The sequence below is a fragment of the Marmota monax genome, unplaced genomic scaffold (genome assembly GCF_021218885.2).
Source record: "Marmota monax isolate L192 unplaced genomic scaffold, Marmota_monax_Labrador192_F-V1.1 WCK01_AAM20220418_F8-fsc00028, whole genome shotgun sequence".
Lineage (NCBI taxonomy): Eukaryota > Metazoa > Chordata > Mammalia > Rodentia > Sciuridae > Marmota > Marmota monax.
The window spans coordinates 8,214,177-8,225,358 of NW_026694779.1; the positions used below are offsets into that span (position 1 = coordinate 8,214,177).

The window sequence follows — 11,182 nt, forward strand, 5'->3', positions numbered from 1 at the left end:
GTCAAAGAACAAGTTGTTCTTTCAATATGCGCACTCACATGCGCAAATACGCACACTTGAAAGAGAGATGAAAAACTGAAATATTCTGCGCAGCCGGTGACGAGATAAACAGGAGGGTAGATGAGAAACAACCAGTATTTAACAGATCGGACTAAATGCGGTTTAAACTCTTAAATTCTCCGCATGGAGAAACACCTGACCCTTTCAACCTGCGTGGACACCTTGATGTAAATGATCAATATGTAGTTCAGGTGGGCACAGTGGCGCACTCTGTATTCCCAGTAACTAGGGAGGCTAGAGGATTTCAAGTTCCAGGCCAGACTGGGCAACTTAGTGAGACCCTATCTTTAAATAAAAAGGGTTGAGCTGCTCACGCCTGTAATTCCAGCAGCTCAGGAGGCTGAGGCAGGAGGATCATGAGTTCAAAGCCAGCCTCAGCAATGGCAAGGTACTTAGCAACTCAGTGAGACCCTGTCTCTAAATAAAATACAAAATAGGGCTGGGGGTGTGACTCAGTGGTTCAGTGCTCCCGAGTTCAATTCCCAGTACCTAAATAAATAAATAAAAATAAAATAAAATAAAAAGGTTGGAGATGTAGCTCAGTACTTGCCTAGCATCAGAAAGGCCTTAGGTTCAATTTCAGCACCCTCACAAAAACAAAAAATGTCTACGTCAGGTACACATCGACCTCAGAGGAGCCTAATGCTGAATGTGGACAATATTCCTGGTGATTTTGTGTGGTACTCTGATTCAGACTTTCGACATATAGTTTTCCAAATGAACTTGTCCACTATTAAAGGCCTCCTCAAATATCCACTCTTTTATCCCCATCTATGACTATGTCATCTCCTCCTTCTACCAAGTATAGTTAGCTCATCATCGGTACGACATAAGAATCATTTCATTAACAGCAGTCAGTTTACTCCCGCAATACTGCTCCAATGTTTGGGGTCACATGTTGCTTCCGAGCAATGTCACACTATACCTTTTCTTTACATACCTGGCTCAAAGGTGTGTGTATGTGTTGTGTGTGTGTGTGTGTGTGTGTGTATAAATAAATAAATAAAATAGAGCCACATGACATATGGCTGTGCATCTAGGTTACAAGAACGTAAAGTGCCAGTCTTGATATTTTAGCAATCCAGTAGTGGACAGTCTTTGGACCAGTTTCTCCTCGTCTGCACCTCACTCTGAAGGGAAGAACTCTACCTTGTCTTTGGCCCTATGAGCTCTCACACAGTCATGAGTCAATTAAACTCCAAGAATGAACTAGACCTTACACATCCAAATGCTTCTCACTCCACCAGCACTCCTGAGGATCTTATCAACAGGAAACAAAAGCACTATACTGCTATAATGAAGCGTCTGGCTTTTATTTTCTAATTAGAAAAGCCCAAAGATTGTAGCCCAGGGAACAGCTAAATATTTAGAATGTTAAAGAAGTTACCAAGACCCAGGCGCCCTCTGCCCCCCCCACCCCCATGGCCCTGTTGTTTACCCTGCTCTAGACCATTTCAGAAGAAAAAACTTTTGTCAGCCAAATCTGCAGCAATGGGGATGTACATGCACCCGTTGAGACCTCCCTCGCCTGAAGTGCAGTCTGACCATTTTGGGGAAAAAAAATAGGAGCTGTTGTGTTTACAGATAAACGCTGCCCTGGCTCCTATCCCACAAGAAGCACCAAAACAGTAGAGACACATCAGATTCCTTGACATGCAGGTAGTTTCAGTCAGGGTATTCTTCAAGAGCTAACTTCCCATTTTAAAGTTCTAATTCTTTCAACTTGCCAGCAACCACTTTCATTTCTTGGAATTCAACCTACTCTAATTAAACACATGTTCACACTAACAAGAAAAAAAATTGACTGTTTTTGAAAGAGAGAGGCATTAAATTTTTGCTTACATATCTTGGCAGATGAAACACACTGCAATCATCAGAATCTAAAACATCAGCTTGCTTCTCAGGTCAGCGGTGTCCCCCGCCCCCTTTACAGCTCCATTTAATGCTTTACATCCTCAAAAGCCTTCATGCTGTTTCACTTTTACACGCCTGTAATCCCAGCCATTTGGAGGCCGAGGCAGGAGGTTTGCAAGTTTGAGGCCAGTCTCAGCCACTTAGCAAGACCCTAAGCAACTTCGTGAGACCCTGTCTCAAAACAAAGAATAAAAAGAAAAGCCTGAGGATATGGCTCAATAGTGAAGTCACCCCTGGGTTCAATCCCCAGTACAAATAAATAAATAGTGCAAAGCAGGGCTATCCACCAGCTCTCTGCTCCCTAAAGCCCTCATTAAAGGCAGTGACAAATTTTGAAGACCCAGCCATGGAGTTACCTTTCTTTCCTACTCCCCACTCCCATGATTGCTTAGAGAAAACTAAACAGATTAACAACAAAAACTCATTATTGACTACAGCACTCAGGCTTCCACACTCACCTGACCCCGGGTCAGGCACTCTGTTACCAAAGTACGCCCAGCCAGGAATGCGAATCCTACTCCTCAGTAGTCAGCGCCTAGATATTTAGAAAGAAAGACCACTGAGTATGAAACTCTCTGGGTCTCTTAACAGAAATGCTCCTCCTAATTTCACCTGTTTTCCCTCTTTAGACCCCTTCCCTGGAGGGACACTCTCCCCTCCAAATTTGGCAGAAAGGTTGGTGGGATCACCTGGCAAAGATTACAGGTAACTTCGCTTGTTTATTTCCAGGGCATAACTGACAAGTGAGACCGGGCACGCACAAACTTCGAACGAGCATGAAGCTGGGTCTAAGCGAAGTGTTTGGCAGATCCCAAAGCACTCGATTCCCCGCGCGGACGATAAGTATCTGAAACCCGCATCCTCATTGGGCAGGAGCTCAGTCCAGACTTCTGCCCTCATCGCTCCCCCAGTTTTCCTCCGTTTAAAAAAAAAAAAACCCTCCCCGCGGGGGCCCCCACGCATGCATTATTCTCCTAACCATGCAGCGCGAGGGCTACATTTTTAGAAAGATTGCTTCCTTGAGCAGACTCACTTATGACACCCCCTCAACCCCCCTCCAAAAAAAAAAAAAAAATACTATTTCCTGCAGCTGCTCCAACAGTTTCCAACTTGGGGGAATGCCATTTCGGTGCAGAATGGGGTGCCTTCAAAAGCCAGGCACAGGAGTCCAGGGAGGATATCTGGGTTTGTTTGTTGTTTTTTTTTTTTAAAGCCTGAAAAGAGACCTCCAAATAAACTGCCGGCAGTAAAAGAACCCCCACATACATGCCAAGTGCATGCAAGAACTCCCAGAAAGCGGGGCAAAAACTTCTGCGCCCGGGGAGCCGATGCCAACTCCCCGCGCCCTCTGCCCGGCCCCAGCCTCTACCTTGGTGCCCAGGGAGCCACTCCGACTTGGGGGAGCAGGACGAGGAGAGGGGTTAGCAGCCGCTAGGTAATCCCATGTCCGCGAAGAGGGAGCTCGTTCCGCTAGGATGGAAGCGGAACACCCACACCTCCTCTCGGCGTGCTCTTTCTCTCTCTCTCTCTCCACCCCCTGCCTCCTCCTTCTCCACCACCACCTCCTCCTCCGCTCCTCCCACCCCAGCAAGCTTGAGGAAACGCTTCAGCAGAACATCCACATGGTTACTGCACTTTGAAGCGGCTCCCGGCGCTTTATATAGGCCGGGAAGCTCCCTGGGCAATGTAGTCCGAGTCCCTGGTCGTGCTGGCGCCCGGGGCTCTTGGGAGGAACTACAAGTCCCAGAATCCCCTGGGCTCCCGGGCTGGGCTCTAAATAGATGCGCGCGGGGACGGGGGAGGGGCGTCCTGCGGGGCGGCCCAGCTGCAAAGTCGGTTCCGCTCCGGGGCCCGCCGGACTTGCAGCTCGCGATCCCCCAGGACAGCCGGCCCGGGGCGCCCCCCACCCCTGGGGACTTTTCTCCTGTGGCTGTGTCCCTTACCCTGAATCCAGGTGACACAGGGGACCGGGAAGCGGGGAGGGGCTTGAATTTCTGCTTTGGGAAGTTTTTTTTTTTTTTTTTTTAACAAGCTATTGTCCACCCTTCCACCCCCACCACCCCCTCTTTGGGTCCCTGAGCCAAGAATTTCAGAAATCCGGGGCACAAAAACGCCAGTGTTTGCGGTCAAGGATTAAAGGCGCGAGGTTGTCTTTATTCAATCTGCTCTGCCCTGCTAGTCTTTCTTGAAAAAACAAAACACACAAAAAAAACTAACTCTGGAAGCGACGGTCCACGCAACCAGGAACAGAGGCGGGTCGCCTGAGAGCACTTTTCTGAACTGCGTGCGTCTTTCGTCGCCCGGTAAAGGAACGCAAACCTCTCTGGTGCGCAAATAAAGGAACCGTGTTGTGACTTGCCAGCGCAGCGATTGAGACGCAGAAAATAAATAGAAACGGCAATCTCGTTTCTGAGCCTGCTTCTAGCAGACCCCCTGCTCCTGGAAGCTGTAAATGCTTAAGTAAATAAACCGCAAACCAGAAAAATAAGGGCTTTGAACAGAGCCGCTTGCACAGAGATGCGCGTCCAGGCGAGGCGCCCTCCCAGCATCTCCAAAAGGGGCGAAATGGATTTCAGCCCACTGCCAACTAGTGCTTGAGGTCTCAGGCTATGAGATGGCGTGGGTTCTGGGTTTTGGAAGGAGAGGAAGGGCTTTGCTTCCTACCTCAGATGACGTGTATTCATTCCACAAACGTTTCCTGAGTGTCTACTGGGTGCCAGGAGCTGGGGCACAGTGGTGAGCCAAAACGCAACACAGCATCCCAGACAGGCGCTGCCTGCTGCTGCGTAAGACCTGCTAATAACAACAGTAATAATAATGATTAAAAAGCGGCTATTTTATCGAGCCCCAGACCACGTGCGCTTTCCATGCATCTTGCATGGAAAGTGTTACCATCTCTAAGTGTATTTTATTATCTTTCGCAGGTGCACAACTGAGGGCTCAGAAAAATCAGGTAACGTCCCAAGATGTCACTCACAGAGAGTTAAATCCTTGCATGCTTGCCCCCTAGAGTCTAGCTCCATCACCACTTCCTTAAACGGTCTCCCTCCACATTTTAGCAGCCGTCTTTGAGCCCTTAAGCAAGTCATTTTCATCTATTTGCTCCTGTTCTGCCACCAGAGAGAGGCAATTACTCATTAGAATTTGCCTACTTTCTATCTGGATCACTTGACAGAAGAGCCTTGTGAAGCTTTAGGTACAGATTAGAGATGCACCACCGGTAACAAATTATTACTGTGATAATAATGCCCAAACTAATAATTACTGGCATTTATTGGGTGCATGCCACGTGCCACTCATTGTTTTAAATTGTTTATGTATATCATCTCACCAAATCCTATTAGTGACCTTTTTTTTTTCCCTTTTTCTTTTTCTTTTTTTAATCCGTGAGAAAACAGGCACAGAGAAGTTACATCACGTTCCCAAAGTCACACAGGTGGCTGAGCTGGACTCCCAAAACCTTGACCTTTATTACTGCCCTCTACTGGCTCAGAGAGTTTAAACATATGCAATGTATTATTTAAGGCAAAGCTCTTAAGTTGACCAATTTAGGTTCATTATGTTTCCTTCCGCCCCTCCTCTCAGCACAATCCCCCAGTTATTGGGCACAAGAGTCTAATGCCAATGTCTCCCCTATCCTTCCCCATCATCAAGAACACCTCCCAACTGGCCACAACAAAGGAGTACAGAGCTTTATGTGTTCTAGTGAAAAGCACCTGTTCCATTTTCAAAGGGTTGTCAATTCTACTTTGCTAGCAAAGAAAACAAGTCTATGAAAATGTAACAAGTAAATCAAGAAGGGTATTCATTTCACATGCTTCTAACTCAGAAATGCAATGAAATTCGTGTGTGAGTTTTCCAAAGAATATTCCCATACATTTAAGAGCTGGAGTTAGGTAGCTTTCATCTTCGCTGTACAGTGGACATTTGTCCCCTGTTTGCTTTACCACTGTTTTCCCTCCCAGTTCACAAGTTTCATTAAAGTCCGGGACCTTGTCTCATTTATGCTCACATATCCCACTTTCCCCCACCCAGCAATACTTAGTCTTCTACTTTCACATTTTTGGCAGATGTTAAAAAAAAAAAAAAATTGTTGAAGCCTTTAAAGGAAAGGTGTGTCAGGCGTATGGCAGGTAGCACGACTGTATTTTTGAGCAATGGAAATCTCCCAGCCCACTCATATCATGGCCTGCTTTCTCTGCCTGTTTGTGCATGCAGTTCTTTTCATCATTTTGCAAGTTCTGGAAGCTGCTAAGTCACTAGAAGGTAATTTTACTAATTTTGCTGTGATGAAAGAGATTCTCTGTGACGTCGTATGATTGATGAATGTCAGAATAAAAGGGTCATTTGCACAGTAATTCAACGTGGAAAGTACATATTAAATTTCAAAGATAGTGTCAAAAAGAGCAACATATCTCAATAATTTATATATTGATTACATGTTGAAATTATAATATTTTGATTATATTGGGTTAAATAAAATAGATTATTCAAGTCAATTTTGCCCATTTCTTTTTACTTTTTTTTTTTACCATGGCTACTAGAAAATTTAAAATTACATATGAAGTTCATATTCTATGCTATTGGAACATAAAGATCTAGAAAACTAAAAACCTGATTCTCAAGATTAAAATTTAAGATGATGAGCACCCACGAAAATTGCTGTTCATGACTCTGCCCTTGAAATGCCCATTCAGGGAAGTAGAGGGCTTCGCAGAGTCAGTATAGTGTTATAGAGTGAGCCAAAGTCTGAAGAAGGCTCAAAACTAGCACACCAGCCTACCCCCAGGGAAGCCCTACAAATAGAAACAGGTTTCGTTAGCAGTCTATGGCTGAAAACTGCGGCTGAATTCATCTGCCAAGACGCCCACCCTCAAGTGTTGCCCTGATTAAAAGGGCAAGATGTGCTGGAAAAAGGGGGACTCAGGGGGAAAAAAATGGACTTAACACATAGTAGCACTCTTAATATCCAGGTTTATGTTGCTGAGTTGATTGACAGGGTGATACCTCTAATCCTTCCCCTGCAAATCCAATGAATCAATGCGTTATAGGACAGGAAAGGACTCTCAAAGTTCACCTGAGCTGCACAAGAATAAGAGAATTATCAACTAGTACAGAGAAACTGATGTGTTCTGATTCATTACTCCCCTCCAAACTAAACCTCAGCTTCTCAGGACAGCACTATTCCCAATTTTTTCCCAGGCAGGAGACTTCCATTGCCTATGAATGTCATAATAAGCCTCACTTGCTTTCGTTAATAGCTTCTCTAAGTCACTCTTAAATTGCAAGACAGAACTTCTAATACTCAAGTCATAACAGTCTATCTATTTTTTGGTGCTAACTTATCACCTGGTGTGATAAATTGCCATTGACCGTGAGAAGTGTCAGCAAAGAGAAATAGATACTATACAGCCAATACCAATATGGTCTTTCTTGGTAACTTTACCCATTTCCTGTGGTGGTAGGGTGGAGTCAGTCTAGCTTGAGAATTTTATAAAATTCATGAACGTTTGTCCCAGCACAACACAGACACTCAAAATTTTAGCCACTCTGAGTTTTTTTCCTAAACACCCACAAGAGTAGATTATCTTCTAGCTCCATCTTTATATATATTTAGTCATAAGTGGACTCAATATTTTATTTTTATGTGGTGCTGAGGATTGAACCCAGTGTTTCACGCATGGTAGGCGAGTGCTCTACCTCTGAGCCACAACCCCAGCCCTGGCTCCATCTTTCTGTGATTTTATCTTGCCAACCTGATAAGATCTTTGAAGACAGGGACTTGGTTCTATATTTATGTGTCTTTTATAGCACCTATGTCAGATCTGGATAGAGAGTGTGTGTTCAGCTTTAGCAGCTAATTAACTGTTAGGGCTACAAGAGTTCACGGGAGAAATGAGCTACAAACACATTGCAGTCCTACTTGAGATGGGAAGAATGTAGTTGGTATTCAAACAAGAGCAGGAGAGAGAATCATGTGGTATGGAGCTAGGAAGAGGAAAACATTTTCTCAGTCTAGTTTCCTGGCATCCTATGATGCTGGGACAGGTCATATTTGTGTTGTGCTATCTCTGGAGTGCAGAAAAGGTTGCTTCTTCAATCACCTTGTGAGTGGTGGGAACTTGGATAAATTATCAACAACTTAACATCTGGAAAGCAGCCTTGTAGCTACAAATGAATGCAAACCTGGGGCTGGGGATATAGTTCAGTGGGTAGAGCATTGCCTAGCATGGTGTGAATGGCCCAGGTTGATCCTTAGAACTGGAAAAGAAAGAGCTACACTTTTTACCATCTCTGATGATAACATTGTCAATCTTGTCTACAGTCACCTAAGCAAAAAAAGAGAGCTGCTAATTTTTTTGCACATTATTTTCTTGTGAAATAGGCAGAATCCAGGGTTTATGATCAACTCTGTCACTTTTCCCAATCTCCTGCTTCCCCTCTGTAAGACTGTCGTTGTTAATTGCTCTAGTGGACAAATTGGATCTAGAGCTTTGGAATGTCTTATTGTCTTATCCTACTGTTCGAACTGAAATTAAATCTGTGTGTCAAAAGAAAAACATGAAGCTCTTCATTACAGAAGAATTCAGCTAGTAGATGTAGGAGAAGTAATAAAATTAAAAATCACCATTCTGTAACTTCCCGTGGAATACTTTATTTAGACTAAGATTTCACAAAGTATAATCTCATGTTATCTAAAACTCACTCTCCCCAAAAATGCCTATTTAATTTATAGAATATAGAGCATTTAATAATTTTCTACGTTTTTTCCTAAATTCTCTACAGAATTTACAGAATATAGAATATTACTTCTTTTTATATTTACACTTGTCTGTCTTCCTCAAAAAAGCTACGTAGCTTTTGATGATGGTGCACACCTATAGCCCCAGCTACTGAGAAGGCTTAGGCAAGATGATCAAAAGTTTGAGGCCAGCCTCAGCAACTTAGAGATATCCAGTTTCGAAATAAAATGGAAAGGGCGGGAGTGTGTAGCTCAGTGTTAGAGAGCTTGTCTAGCATATACAAGGCCCTAGTACTAAAGAAGAGGAAAAAATAAATGAATTTTGTGAAATTAGTAGATATTTCTACCCCCTTTTGTGAGAGTTTCACAGGTAGGCTGTAAGAGTAATTATTTAGCTTTTGGGGTTTTGTATGTAAGAAATAAATTAAAAAAGAAAGAAAAAAAAAGCAAGCTAGTTACTCTAACTAAGCAACTTTTATATCAATAGCCTCCAAGTTATGAATAATTCTATTACTGTAATACATCCTTCTTAAGGTCTTTTCAAATCAACAAGAGCAAAGGGAATTATGTATCCGAAAGGGTTAATGGAAAACCTGAGAACTTTTGCTGGCTTCTTAATGATCAACAGACTCAGTCACTAACCCAGGAACTGAATTCTACCTAATTCAGTTACCAATCAAGGGGAACCTGTCCCTTCTTTCACTTCCCATCCTGTACCAATTACGCAGATTCAAAAAATAATTAACTGCTTCCTTTTGTTCCCTATTAATTCTGTTCCCAGATTTTAGGTAGTATTTCCCTCTAGTTGTATTTTTAGAATACGAGCAATTCATGAGGCTAGCCCAGGTGAAGAGCTGGAGGCCTGTGAAACAGATCTTTAAGGTAGGTCCAACCCCGGGAAGTGAGATTGGATGGGTGGAGGGTCAGGAGGAAGCATCCAGGGACATTTTATTGCTTGAGTGCTGGGCTGTCACTATTAGATTGATATTTAATGGGTAGCTACCTACTCTAGCAGGTGCTACTCTGGGTACTGGGGAAGATGGAAAGAAGGAGTAGAATGCAAATTATTATTATTTTTTTAATGCAAATTATTTTTGCAAAAAAATTTCAGACAGGATGCTTAGAGGATGACAAACAGGATGCAGAGACAGAAGATGGCAGGTTCAAGGCCAGCCTCAGCAAGGTAGCAAGGCCCTAAGCAACTTAGCAAGACCCTGTCTCAAAATAAAAACAAAAAACTGTGGCTCAGAGTTAGCATATTCCTGGGTTCAATCCCTAGTACCACAAAAACAAAGCAAAACAAAACAAAAAACTGTACCTGTGACAAAGATGATTCTTTGTCATTGAAACATTTATATTGAGCAAAGAAAGTTGCTTCTGAGTAGCTTCTCTAATCAACAGTCCACTTGACCTATCTTTTTTTTTTTTTTTGAGAGAGAGAGAGAGAGAATTTTTTTAATATTTATTTTTTCAGTTCTTGGCAGACACAACATCTTTGTTTGTATGTGGTGCTGAGGATCGAACCCGGGCCGCACACATGCCAGGCGAGCAAGATACCTCTTGAGCCACATCCCCAGCCCCCTATCTTTTTTTTTTTTTACATTGATAATTGTGATACCTTTTAGGAAGAGGAGAAGGATGAGGAAGTAGAAAGTGAATGTATTTTAAAGGTAGTCTAGGTCTGAGTAAAAATCTGAAATACCTTAAGAAACAGAAAAAACCGACTATCCTTGAAGCCATTCTGTAAAGATCAGTTTTCATTAGGAAAAAAAAAATGTTGGGCTGGGGATGTGGCTCAAGCAGTAGCCCGCTCGCTTGGCATGCGTGCGGCCCGGGTTCGATCCTCAGCACCACATACAAACAAAGATGTTGTGTCCGCCAAAAACTAAAAAATAAGTATTAAAAAAAATTCTCTCTCTCTCTCTCTCTCTCTTTAAAAAAAATGTTTTTAACTCTATAAATTTTATCATCAAAAATCAATAAAGGGGGCTGGGGTTGTGGCTCAGTGGTAGAGTGCTCACCTAGCATGTGTGAGGCCCTGAGTTTGATCCTCAGCACCACCTATAAATAAATAAATAAAATAAAGTTAAAAAAAATCAATAAAGGTATTCAATCCAAGTGCAGTGGTGCACACCTATAATCCCAGCGGCTCAGGAGGATGAGACAGGAGGATTGCAAGTTCAAAGCAGCCTCAGCAACTTAGTGAGGTCCTGTCTCAAAATAAAAAGGTCATAGCTCAGTGGTAGAGCACTTACTTAGCACATGTGAGGCACTGGGTTCAATCCTCAGAACCACTTAAGAACAGATAACTAAAAAACAAAAGGTATTGTGTCCACCTACAACTAAAAATAATAATAATAATTAAAAATAAATAAATAGAGCTGAGGATGTGGTTCAGTAGCTAAGTGGCCGTGGGTACACAAGAAAAAAAAAAGAAGAAGAAGAAGAAGGTATTCAAAAGAAAAT

General features: G+C 42.9%; 1 protein-coding gene across 13 annotated transcripts in view; it reads right to left on the minus strand.

The window, feature by feature from the left end:
- Itpr1 (inositol 1,4,5-trisphosphate receptor type 1) overlaps nt 1-3,538 on the minus strand; it is a 391,805-nt gene extending 388,267 nt beyond the window's left edge. For 6 of the 13 annotated variants that reach the window (XM_058572995.1, XM_058572999.1, XM_058572996.1 and 3 more), the window contains exons 1-2: nt 3,344-3,538; nt 2,433-2,509 (exon numbers count right to left, since the gene is read on the minus strand). The gene's annotated coding sequence lies outside the window, so the exon portion shown is untranslated. The remainder of the gene's footprint in view (nt 1-2,432; nt 2,510-3,343) is intronic. The other 7 variants (XM_058573001.1, XM_058573000.1, XM_046425625.2 and 4 more) reach the window with 3 other exon arrangements.
- Between the last annotated feature and the right edge of the window lie 7,644 nt (nt 3,539-11,182).